The sequence below is a fragment of the Budorcas taxicolor genome, chromosome 10 (genome assembly GCF_023091745.1).
Source record: "Budorcas taxicolor isolate Tak-1 chromosome 10, Takin1.1, whole genome shotgun sequence".
Lineage (NCBI taxonomy): Eukaryota > Metazoa > Chordata > Mammalia > Artiodactyla > Bovidae > Budorcas > Budorcas taxicolor.
Window position 1 is genome coordinate 20,131,312 of NC_068919.1, and position 12,307 is coordinate 20,143,618.

Here is a 12,307-nt window from a genome sequence, read left to right on the forward strand (position 1 = left end):
ATATTACGGGCCAGTCAGAAAAATCCTCCCCCCTCGAGAAGCTGGGAATCGTTCCTGGTTTCACGAGTGTTTCCTGCTTTTTGCAGGGCTCTGGAGAGCTCCAATCCTTGATGTCTCTCTCAGCACAGAAAGAATTCAGTGAGAGGCAAACTGATAGATAAGAAGTGATTTATTAGAACAGGGTCCTTGAGAGGCTTACAAGTGAGCGGGCAAGCATTATAGGCTACAGTTTCGTAATCAAAGAAAAGGTGGGGAGATGGAAAAGACCATCTTCTTCCTTATTCTTGAGTAGATGCCTTGCTTCCATCATCATCTCCTCCTCCAGGTAGGACAGGGGAGTTTTCTTGTTCCTAAATGGTCAAGCAAGAACTGTCAAGGCACTACAGGAAAATTATTTCAGGTCTCAGTACAATGAGGGTCTTTCACTTTGAAATGTCCCTCTCCCATAAATGATTGTTTTTTATGTGTGCAGAGAGCATGTCCTAGGGGTCATTAACTTACTCAGCTCTCTGGGCAGCATGTGGGTCTCAGCCACCATTGTTTTATTGAGTTGGGGCCTGTCTCAGGCTTCTGTGGTGCGGTTTTGCTGCTTAGCAGGCCTGCTTGGTTTTGTGGCCAAGCAAACCTGTTTTCTTGAGTGATTATTAACTTACAGGGGTCTCCCAAATCCCCCTCAAGCTCCCTGTCTATCCACAATCCTAATGGGATTTCTGAGCTATTTGGTTCCTACTCTGCCCCTATTACAAGGACCAACCACAGGTCAGGCACTGAGGACATGGGATGAGTACGAGCATCTCTGCGGATGTGTTCACAATCTGGAGGAGGACTCAGACATACAACAGACAGAAGCTACCACCCAGGATGCACAGTGCCAGGAGACCTGACCATCGATCTGGCAAGGCCAGGAAGGAGCTTCCAACCCGGACTACAGCCTCTGCCGGACACCGAGGAAGTACCCCTGAGGCTGGTGAGAGTGGTGGGGGGTTCACTGGAGAGAGGAAGTGGTGTTTCTTCCAGCACTGCTCATACTAGGTCTGAAAAGCAGGGAAGACACAGGTACTGGCTAAATAAGAACAGTGCTAAGTTGCTTCAGTCGTGTCCAACCCCTTGCGACCCCATGGACTGTAGCCCACCAGACTCCTCTGTCCGTGGGGTTCTCCAGGCAAGAATACTGCAGTGGGTTACCATTCCCTTCTCCAGGGCATCTTCCCGACCCAGGGATCGAACCCACATCTCGTAAGTCTCCTGCACTTGGCAGTCGGGTTCTTTTCTAGCGCCATCTGTGAAGCCCAAATAACAACAGAGACACTTGTGAATTATTTGTTCAAAAGAAAGTAAGGGATTTCCCTAACAGAGGACCCGAAACCTGAACACAAGTGTCAAACAGAAAGAGAAGCTAGTGCTTCCCTAAGGAAAAGCCAAATAAACAGGAATGTGGAAGCAGGGAGAGGAGCACTGGGAGCTGGGAGCCAAAGCTCGTGAGAGGGCAGCCCAGGAGAGACCCGCCCATCAGGAAAGGACACCAAGCAAGTCTGGCTGGCACCACTGTATTTTAAAAAAATAGATAAAATTTCTCATCTCCCTTCAGAATTTGTTGAAGATTTTTGTGTCAATATTCATAAGGGATATCAGTCTGTAGTTTTCTTCTTTTGTAATTTTTTTTATCTGGTTTTGGTATCCATGTAATACCAGCCTCATAGAGTAAGGAAAGTGCTCCCTCCGCCCTACTTTTTGGGAGTTTGTGAGAGATTGGTGTCCATGGTTCTAAACATTTGGTGGAATTCACCAGTGAGGCTCTCTGAATCCAGCCTTTTCATTATGAGAAGTTTTATTCCTATTTGAATCTCTCCACTTACTATAGGTCTATTCAGATTCCCTATTTCTTCTTCATTCAGTTCTGGTAGTTTGTGTGTTTCTAAGAATTTGTCCATTTTACCTAGGTTATCTGATTTTTTGGCATACTATTGTTCATAGGGTTCCCTTATGTCCCTTTTCGTTTCTTAAAAGTTGGTGGTATCATCCTATCTTTCTTTCCTGTTAGTATTGGATTGGCTAGAAAGTTCATTTGTGTTTTTCCATAAGATGTAATGGAAAAATCTAAATGAACCTTTTGGACAACCCAATATATCTGTCTCCGCGTCTGTCTCTCTCTTTCTCCTTTCTTTTTTGGTAGTAAATCTCTCTCTCTCTCTTAAACTTTCAAGCAGCAAGTTTTTTTTTATTTGGTGAAGAATTAACAGAGTTGGGACTGCCCTGCTGGCCCAGTGGTTAGGACTCTGTGCTTCCCGTGCAAGGGGTTCGAGTTCGATCCCTGGTTGGGGAATTAGGACCCCACATGCCTCGGTGCAACCAAAAAAAAAAAGAATTAACAGAGTTAATTTGATGCCCCCCAAATGAGGTAACGCTGCAACATTTGCATATGAAATCTTTCCTTCAAACACTTATTCAGATTTGTTATGGCTTGTCAGATCAAAGAAACTTCAAGTTTGTTCACATAAAAATTTGGTACAGTGGGAAGTAATTTGTTAATTTGGGAAGTTTCAAAATGGCAGTGTAACTGAGCAGGATGCTATGGGGCCCTTCCCAGGACAGACACCTCTCCCTCCCATAGCTTTAACTCCTCTCTGAAGTGCCTGATGACGGTATCTGATGAAGAATTCCTGAGTTGTTTCATAGATGTCAAAACCCCCACCAAATGGAAGAAATTAACTACTTGATGACCAAATACCCCACGTTCACCTCCTGGCACTGAAGGACTGATGATGTTCACCCCTGTGACACTGACCTGTTACGTTACAGTCAACCAGACAGAGAATTGTCATGAGCTGGGATGGCTGGCTGGCATCACCAACTCGATGGACGTGAGTCTGAGTGAACTCCGGGAGTTGGTGATGGACAGGGAGGCCAGGCGTGCTGCGATTCATGGGGTCGCAAAGAGTCGGACACAACTGAGCGACCGAACTGAACTGATCACAGACCCTGGGACACCAAACGCTTTGCTCAAAGCCATCAGGGAGTTTGGGCTTTCTGAGCACTCATGTCCTGGACTCCCTGTAAGGCATCTTATAATAAATGCTACACTTTCCTTCACCACAACCTGGTGTCTGTAGATTGGCTTTACTGTGCCCTGTGAGCAAGGGGATCCAGGTTTTGGTTCAGTAATAACAGTTCTATCCCAGAGTCATAATTACCAGGGGGAAAAATGTTCTCTAGGTAAGAGTTCTGACAGCACTCTAATACCGTGTCCATCCTTTTATACAAAAGAATGTGCATTTTGCAAAGAGAGTTCATATTTCTATGACATCATTTTTGAAAAATGTTCTCAATTGCTTTACTGTCTCCAATAGGGTCAGTGATCCAATTGTTAAAATTTGTTAGTTTTGTTCATCTTGTCAAAGAACCGACTTTTGATTTTGCCAATTTTCTGCACTGTCTTTCTAGTCTCAATTGCATTTACTTCTTCTTTAATTTTTATGACTTCCTTCCTTCCACTTGCTTTGTTCAGTTTGCTCTTCTCTTCCTTAGTTTCTTATGTTATTGATCAAAGATCTTTAGATACCTGCTGCTGCTGCTGCTAAATCGCTTCAGTCGTGTCCAACTCTGTGTGACCCCACGGACTGCAGCTCACCAGGCTCCTCCGTCCACGGGATTTTCCAGGCAAGAGTACTGGAGTGGGGTGCCATCACCTTCTCCATTAGATAGCAGTAAGCGCCTATAAATTTCTCTCAGAGTACTGCTTTTGCTATACCCCATAAGTTTTGGTATGTTGTGTTTTTGTTTCTGTTCATCTTAACTTACTTTCTAACGTTTTCTTGTGCTTTCTTCTTTGATCCACTGGTTCAGCAAAAATGCATTAATTTCCATATATTTGCAAATTTTCCAAAATTCCTTCTGTTATTGATTTCTAAAACCATTGTATGATGGTCAGAGAACACATGTCATATGATTACAATCCTTTTAAATTTCTTGAGACTTGTTTTGTGACTTAACACATAGTCTATCTTGGAGAATATTTCATGTGCACTTGAAAAGAATATGAATTTTGCTGTTGTTAAGTAGAGGGTTCTAGATGCCCTGATTATATTGCTCAAATTTTCCACTTCCTTGCTGATCTTCTCTCCTATTCATCTCTCCATTATTGAAAACGGGCGTGACGTCTATAGCTATTACTGTTGCACTGTCTATCCCTTCCTTCCATTATGTCGTTTGCTTCATGAATTTTGGGGTTCTGTTGTTAGGTGTATATATGTTTAAATTGTTAATTGCTCCTGACAGATTTCTCCTTCTATCATTTTTTGACCCTTTTATCACTTTAAAGTAGACTTCATCTTTAGCAACAATTCTGTCTCAAAAAGAAGCCCATCAAATATACAATGCATGTGTGCGTTCTAAGTCGCCTCAGTCGTGCCCGACTCTTGCGACCCCGTGGACTGCAGCCCACCAGGCTCCCCCGTCCCTGGGGTTCTCCAGGCAAGAACACTGGAGTGGGTTGCCATTTCCTTCTCCAATGCATGAAAGTGAAAAGTGAAAGTGAAGTCGCTCAGTCGTGTTCGACTCTTGCGACCCCGTGGACTGCAGCCCACCAGGCTCCCCCATCCCTGGGATTCTCCAGGCAAGAGTACTGGAGAGGGGTGCTATGTCCACCTCCAGGGGATCTTCCTGACCCAGGGTTGGAACTCACGTCTCTTACATCTCCTGCTTTGACAGGCAGGTTCTTTACCACTAGTGCCACCTGCTGCTAAGTCGCTTCAGTCGTGTCCGACTCTGTGCGACCCCATAGACGGCAGCCCACCAGGCTCCGCCGTCCCTGGGATTCTCCAGGCAAGAACACTGGAGTGGGTTGCCATTTCCTTCTCCAATGCATGAAAGTGAAAAGTGAAAGTGAAGTTGCTCGGTCGTGTTCGACTCCTAGCGACCCCATGGACTGCAGCCCACCAGGCTCCTCCGTCCATGGGATTCTCCAGGCAAGAGTACTGGAGTGGGGTGCCACTGCCTTCTCTGGCGCCACCTAGGAAGCCCAAAATATATATGTTAAATAATATAATATCAACAAATAGTATTCTATATTATTAATATTAATGGCTATTAGTAATATATAAATTATATATTTCTATATTAAAGCTATGTAATATAATTTTGAGAGAGGTATATCTCAAAATTATATCATTTTTTAAAATCCATCCTGCCAGTTTCTGCCTTTCAAGTACTTGATCTATTTACATTTTATGTTAATTACTGATAAGGTAGTATTTACACTTTGTTTTGTTACTTGTTTTCTATATATCTTCAATTTTTGTCCCTCTGTTACTTTGTTACTGTCCTTTGTGTTAAGTGTCCATTTTTCAGTGTACCATTTTAATGCTCTTGTCAAAAGGCACAAATTATAAAAGAAAAATTTGATGAGTTGAACATCCTCAAAGTTAAAAATATTTACTCTTTGAAAGACATGGCTGAGGAAACGACAAGGTAAACCATAAACTGAGAGAAAATATTTGCAAAATATACATCTTATAAAGGACTTGTCTCCTGAATATATTATTTATAATTTAATAATCAGAAACAAATGACTCAAACAAATGAATAAAGATTTGAACACTTTATCAAAGAACCCATATAGATAGCAAATAAATACTCAAAAAGATGCTCAGCATCTTTAGTCATTATGGCAATGGAATTTAAACCAGGAGTTGATATAACACACTGTCTTGAATGGTAGAAATAAAAGACACAATCAAATATTGCAAAGATCTACGGTACCTGGAACTCTGATTCAGTTGCTGGTAGGAATACAAAGCAGTATTCCAACCTCAGAAAATAATCTAGTGGTGTCTGATCAAGTTAAATCTATAGTAACCAAATGACTCAACAGTGCCACTCAAGAAAAATGAAAATCCAGGCTCACATAAAGACTTGTTCATGAATGTCCATAGGAGCTTTATTCTTAGTAGCCCAACTGGAAACAGCCCAATTGCTCACCAGTGGGTGAAGGAATAACAAATCCTGGCGTATTCAGCCAGGGACACTTGCTCCACAGAGCACAAAACAAAATGGACAGGCCTTAAAGGCTTTTGACTAAAGGAAAGAAATTAGACACAAGGGCTGACACACTTCATGATTCCATTTATATGAAATTCTACCTATAGTTTGCCAGAAAGGCAAAACTTCAGTGATAGAAAGCAGATTGCCAGGAGCCAGGAGCAGGAGGCTGACTGCAGAGAGGTGGAGGAGGATCTGGAGGAGTGAGGGAAACGCTGCTCATCCACGTCATCAAGGTGGTTCTAGGACTGGACAGATGTGTCAGAACTCAGCGAAGTGTACACTGGAGATTGGTGAATTTTGTTATCTATAAATTATATCTCGATAAAGAAAATAGACACAATTTGCAAGAGCCACAAAAATTAAAGGTATTAGGAATAAAACTAGCCAAATGCACAAACCTTCATGAAGAAAGCTGGAAAGCCGTGTGAAAGACTTGGCAGAGACAGATGATGCCCAGTAAATGCTCCACACGTCCGCCCACACCAAGCAGCCTCCTTTGCAGTTACTTTGGGGCCAAGTGACGAGCAAGGATGAGGAGTGAGGTGTGTCACTGCCAGAGACTGCCGGAGAAGAGTCGTTCAGAATCCGCGGTCTCTTCCAGTTCTCTCTTCTCCTTCCACGTGATCTTGGAGACCACGGGTTCCAGCTGCTGTCAGTAAGGAGAGTGGCTGCCTGGCCTGCTGGGGACTTAACCTGAGCTGGAATAAATCTTCACTGTGTTAAACCATTGAAATGTTGGGCTTTTTCTGTTGGGGTCATGAGTGCTAATTGCCCTAAAACAAAAGAAACAGTAAAGATGACCCAAATGTGGGTCTCATTCATCCATAGAGATACAAATTTTAATAAGAGCATTCATGTGATTTCAAAGCAGAAGTCCACTGGGTTCTTCATGCATCTTAACAAACTGATTGTACACAGTATATGACAGCGCAGAGGCTAGAGTAGCCAAGACATTGTTTAAGAAGGAGGTGAGAGGACAGGTTCTACTAAGATCTACACACTTCAGAAAGCTACAGTAACTAAGATGGTTTGAACAAGGATGGACAAGCTAATGTTACTGAATAGAGAGCTTTGGCATAAACCCAGATGTGACATAGAAGTGATATTGTAAATTAGTAGGAACAATTGGTTGTCTGTATAAGACAGAAATGAAACCAACCTGTGTCCTGACATCATACCCAAAGTCTGGGTCAGTTAGGTTAAGTAAATGTGAGAAGCAACACTTCACAGTTTAAAAATTAACACAGAAGAATATAACAACAGAGTAAGATAGGTTTCTTAAACCAGCAAAAAAGGCACTAAGGAAGTACCAGACTTTTTAAAAAAATATTGCTAATATTGATCTCATTAAAATGTAAAACTTCTGTTCACCACAGAACAGTGAAAAAAGAAAGAAAATATAAGCCATATACTGGAAGAAGATCTTTATAACACATACAATGAACAAATAGATGTATGTGTGTAAAACTCTTATGAATCAACAAAAGACAATAGGAAATCAGGCAAAATACATGAAAAAATATTGCTCAGAAGAGGAAACATAAATGGCAAATGAATATTCAAAAAAAGCCAACCTTACTGGTAATTAGGGACTTGCACACTCAAACACGATGAGATGTCACTAGATTGGGAAAAATAAGAAAGTCTGATAATTACAATCGTTAGCAAGAATGTGGATTAACAGTAACTCATACCCTGCAGGTGGGAGTGTAAATTGTTAGAACTAGTTAAAACAACTTGGCATTATCTTGTAAAGTGAAGGTTAAGTCACCCTATGACTCAGTTCTTCCTCTCCTAGATGCAGAGCCTAGAGATGCTGGCGACATATCTGTATCAGGAGCTACAAATAAGAACATTTGTAGCAAAGGTGTTGGTAATAGAACTGGAAATGACTGAAATATCTGTCTCTAGAAGAACACATATGTCTATGGTGACATATTCAGATACTGGAATGCTATACAGTGGTGAAGATGAGTGAACTACGCTCCGTGCATCAACAAGATCTCAAAATTACAATACTGAATGGAAAAAACCCACAAATGACTAAAGAATACATACAGCAGGATGCCACTTATATGAAGTTCAAAATTTTACAGATACATTCAGTGGTGCACGTAAGTGGAAGCAGTATGGTCCACCCCTAGTGCAGGCAATGAAAAGGTGAGTTATTGGTAAAGAAATTTTAAACAGTAATAAAAACAGACTCAATCTGCTGCTGCTTATCCTTATGCATCAGCGATTCCGAACAATATTATTGATGAAACCCTCCTCCCCACAAAGACCACTACTTCCAGTCCCCACCCTTCCATCTTGGTACAGAACTGAGCACACTGTTTAGAGACATTTTATTTCTGCAGTTAAAAACAGTATCATGAATGGCAACGGGATGACTAAAGTTCATCTGAGTGGTTTATCTTGGAGGGCAAGACAGGGATACAGTTGGGGACCAGCAGATGCTTCCAAAGGTATGCCTTATGTTCTATTTTTTAAAACCAAGTGACTGGTGTATGGCTACTTATCACATTTTCAATATTAGGTATTTGTTATGGTTATATCTTCTTCTCTGTGTTATGAAATATTCCACCCTCGAGAGAAAATTGAAAATGCCACATCAGGGGGAGGGCCGGGATTGGAGGAGACTCACTCTGGATGCACTGGAAACTGCAAACTCAAGAAGCAATGAAAGGACCATGGTTGGCCAGAAAAGTTTGAGGAGCCATGTGGGAGGGATTGAATTGAGGGGAAGCCATGAGTACAGCGAGGCTTCCAGGAAGCAAGTGGGCAGAGAGGAGATGGCCAGGGGCCCAAAGCACTGAGCCTCGGGAGAAAGGAGAGCTCTTTCTTCTGAGGCTGAACAGAAAGAGCAGTGAGAGGAAAGCAGGTCCTAAAAGCTGGGGTGGGCTGGGCAGCAGGACAAAACCGGCGGAGAGCCACCTTAGGTTTACCAGGGGACCGGGGAGGACCTCGTCTATACCGTGTTCTGTGCAGAAGCGGCGGGGGCCAGATCGCTGTGGAGGAGGCTCTGACTCAGAGGAAGGGAGATGAGGGTGGGGTGTCCAGACAGCTCTCAAGAAGTTTGGCTGACAGATGAGGAGCAGCAGCTGGGAAGAGACTCGGAGTCAAGGAGGGATTTTATTCAATTTAAAAAATTTTTTTTTTAAAATCCCAGTCTGGTTTAACCCCACTAGGGCAGAGAGTGTCTTTGGGCAACTGGCAGCTGTAAGCACAGCAGGTGTCCGCTGGAGTTGAAGCAGAGGGTTCAGTGGCATTTCAAGGAGGGGCTGGCTAACTGCCCTGGTGGGGAGAAGTGTATCATTACTGACTGTTGAGAATTGCTGCTAGCTGGAGATGGTGAAAGGCAAGAGAAAGCAAACCACATTTACTCATTTATATTCAGTTTTAAAAATTTTCTACAGACTGTGCACCGCTTCTTGCCTGCATGGACACACTGCTCCTGGCACTCAGCCCTTGGTACATGCCACCAATGGGAGTGATCAGGTTTGAGTCTCCAGACCCCAGGTGTGCACCCTGGCTCCTTCACATTCTAGCTAACTGGTCTAGGCAGGTTCCCTCTTTGAGCCCCTGGACTCACTGTATTGAGGCCCTCCCTTAGTATATTTTTGAGGATGGAATGAGAGAACAGGAAAGCACCAAGTGCCCAGCATACAGTAGGTGCTTACTAAGTGTCCTTTTGTAATCAGGGAACAGAGAAGATAGTGACTCATATTGCTCCAGCCCCCGGTGGAGAAGCAAGGCCCAGTGCAAGCCTGTGGTGGATCCTCGAGGGGCTGAGTGGAGGCAAGTATCCTGGCTCTACCCCTTGCAAGTTGGCTGGGTGTGTAGCTAATCTGTCCCACCCCCCAGTGGCTGTCTGTCTGCAAAGGCCTCACCATAGCCCCAGATGCCAGGCCTGCATTTTGCCCTGCCCTCCTGGTGGGTCCCTGAGGACCCGTGGCCTCCTGGGCCGCAGGGGGCAGTTGTCATGGGGACACAGGGCCTGCTGCAGCTGCCTCCTTAGCAACGGGACTCCCAGGCCAGTTACCATGGCAACAGCATCTACTAGGCAATCACTGATGGGGACGGGGACGGATTCCCTGCCCTTTTCTGAGGACTTTCCCCTCTGGAGCGCGGGCAACACGGCAATCCTCCGCCACCACAGTGCAGCCCTGGGGAATTTGCTTTCCAGACTCAGATCGCTGCCTCTCTCCTACACTGCAAGGCACAACTCTGAGGGCCCTTGGGACCCTCTTCGGCGAGGAGTGGAGGAAGCAGCCCTGAGGGTCTTCTCAAAGGGTCTGGAGTCAGGCGCCCCCTCCGGTGCCCACAGTTGGGAGCACCAGGTCACACCCCCTTACAGTGAGGCCTCTCTGGTTCCCCAGTTCCCGCAAGGGCCCAGCAGCTGTGTTGCCTCCTTGGCTACGCTAACACGCAACCTTCTGCCCTAGCCATGACACCCTCCTCCCAGCCTGGTAACCTTCTGCGACCCATCTGATCAGGCTGAGATGGCATCTCCCTCTTCAGGATCTCAGTGGAGTTCCTGTGCGCACTGACCATCCTTCTCCAGGCAGCACCAAGGAGTCCCGGGGACTCTGCAGCCCCCACAGCTGGGGTGGGAAGGACCTCAGTCAGGGTCTCACGCCTACACCAGCCAAGGACACACGCTTTCTCTCTCACCAGCCCACCAACAGTGCACACTTCTGTCCACAGCCAGACCTCACACTCTCACAGCTCTGCTCCCCGCGCCCTGCTCTTGGGGGCACAGTCTTGTGCGCACAAGCACACCTTGCTCTAGGGACAATGTCCCACTGCTCTCCATGGCCAGGCTCCTGAGGCTTCAGGATCCACGCTGCAGCCCCCGTCCCTTGCCCCTAGAAGAAGGCAGCATCTGCTGGAATTTTTTTATTTAAATAAAATATACAACTCGGTGCATTTACCGTTATCTGTTTTAAAAGAGGAAGATTTGAAAATTGCTTGTGAGAGATGGGGGATGGACCAGACCTGGCTTTCCCAGTCTCTGGAGTGGCTGGGCTGAGTCGGAGCTTTCATAAACTGCGTGTGTATCTGTGTCCCTGTGTGTGTGTGGAGGGTGGTGAGACCAAGTCCTGGTGGCAGGGAGGGTCCTCACTACTCATGGCCCTACACCCCCCACCCTCCCCCTCCCCCTCCCGCCTCCCCATCCCCTGCCACCTCCAGGTCTAGACCGAGTTTGGATCCAGTCCTGCCCTCCTTGTGGGGCATAGGTAGGTGCCAGACTTCTATGAGCAGCACTTACAGAAGGTGCTGCTATGTGCAGCCCTGAAAATTCAAGGGGCCTTCTTCTGCCCAGCAGAGACCAAGGCCAGGTGGCTCTTCCGAAGACCCAGGATCCTTCCCCCTTTCCTTTCCTGGATTATTGCCTCACACCCCGTGACCCATCTATAGAGAAATTTTGTCCACATTCCAGGACAAAGCCTGATCTCGCCAACATTCTGCCTTAAGAATGTGGAGGAGTGTTCCGGATGAACAAGGCAACACCAGCCCCTCTCATTATTCAGGTCTTGGCAGCCGAACCTCTTCCCCCGCTTTAGGCAGTGGATGTACCACTAACCATGGCTCTGAGCTGTTTTCACAATGGCTTCCACTTTGGACCTGCTCTGGCTCCTGGTTGCCTTCAGAATCCAAGTCAGTTCCCTTAGCCTGTCACATAAGGCTTCCTTCTGACCATAGCTTCTGGATCTCTTCCCAAAGCTCCTGACTCCACAACTCTACATCCACCTCAGTCATTTCCCCACTGTGTACCCCATCTGACCCCCCTGCTCCCTCCTTCCCTCCTTCTAACCTTCCCACACCTGGAGGCCTGGCTCAAGCCCACCACTGGCCACACACCTTCCTTAGACCCTTAGAAAGTTCCAGCTACCTCCTGTGTCCTGAGATTGTAAGTCCTGGAGACAGCAGCCAAAGCTCCATGGGATCTCACCAGAGCTCACTGGGGCAAGGTGCTGGGCACATGAGGGGGCAGAATAGACATGATTTATTGAGCACCTACTATGGTGTGTGCCAGGCGCTGGGCTGGGCATGTCACGTGTACTACAGTTCTCATCTGGCCCTCATAGGTCCTTGTGGGGTGGTACCACGAGCATTCCCATTTTACAGACGGTTAACAGAAAGCTCAGATAACTTGTTCCAAGTCACACAGCTAAGAAGTGGCAGGTCTGGGATTGAAATCCAGGTCTGATTACCTCCAAAATATGGTTTCTTCCCTCTGCCCTGCATGGTGTCAAATTCAGCT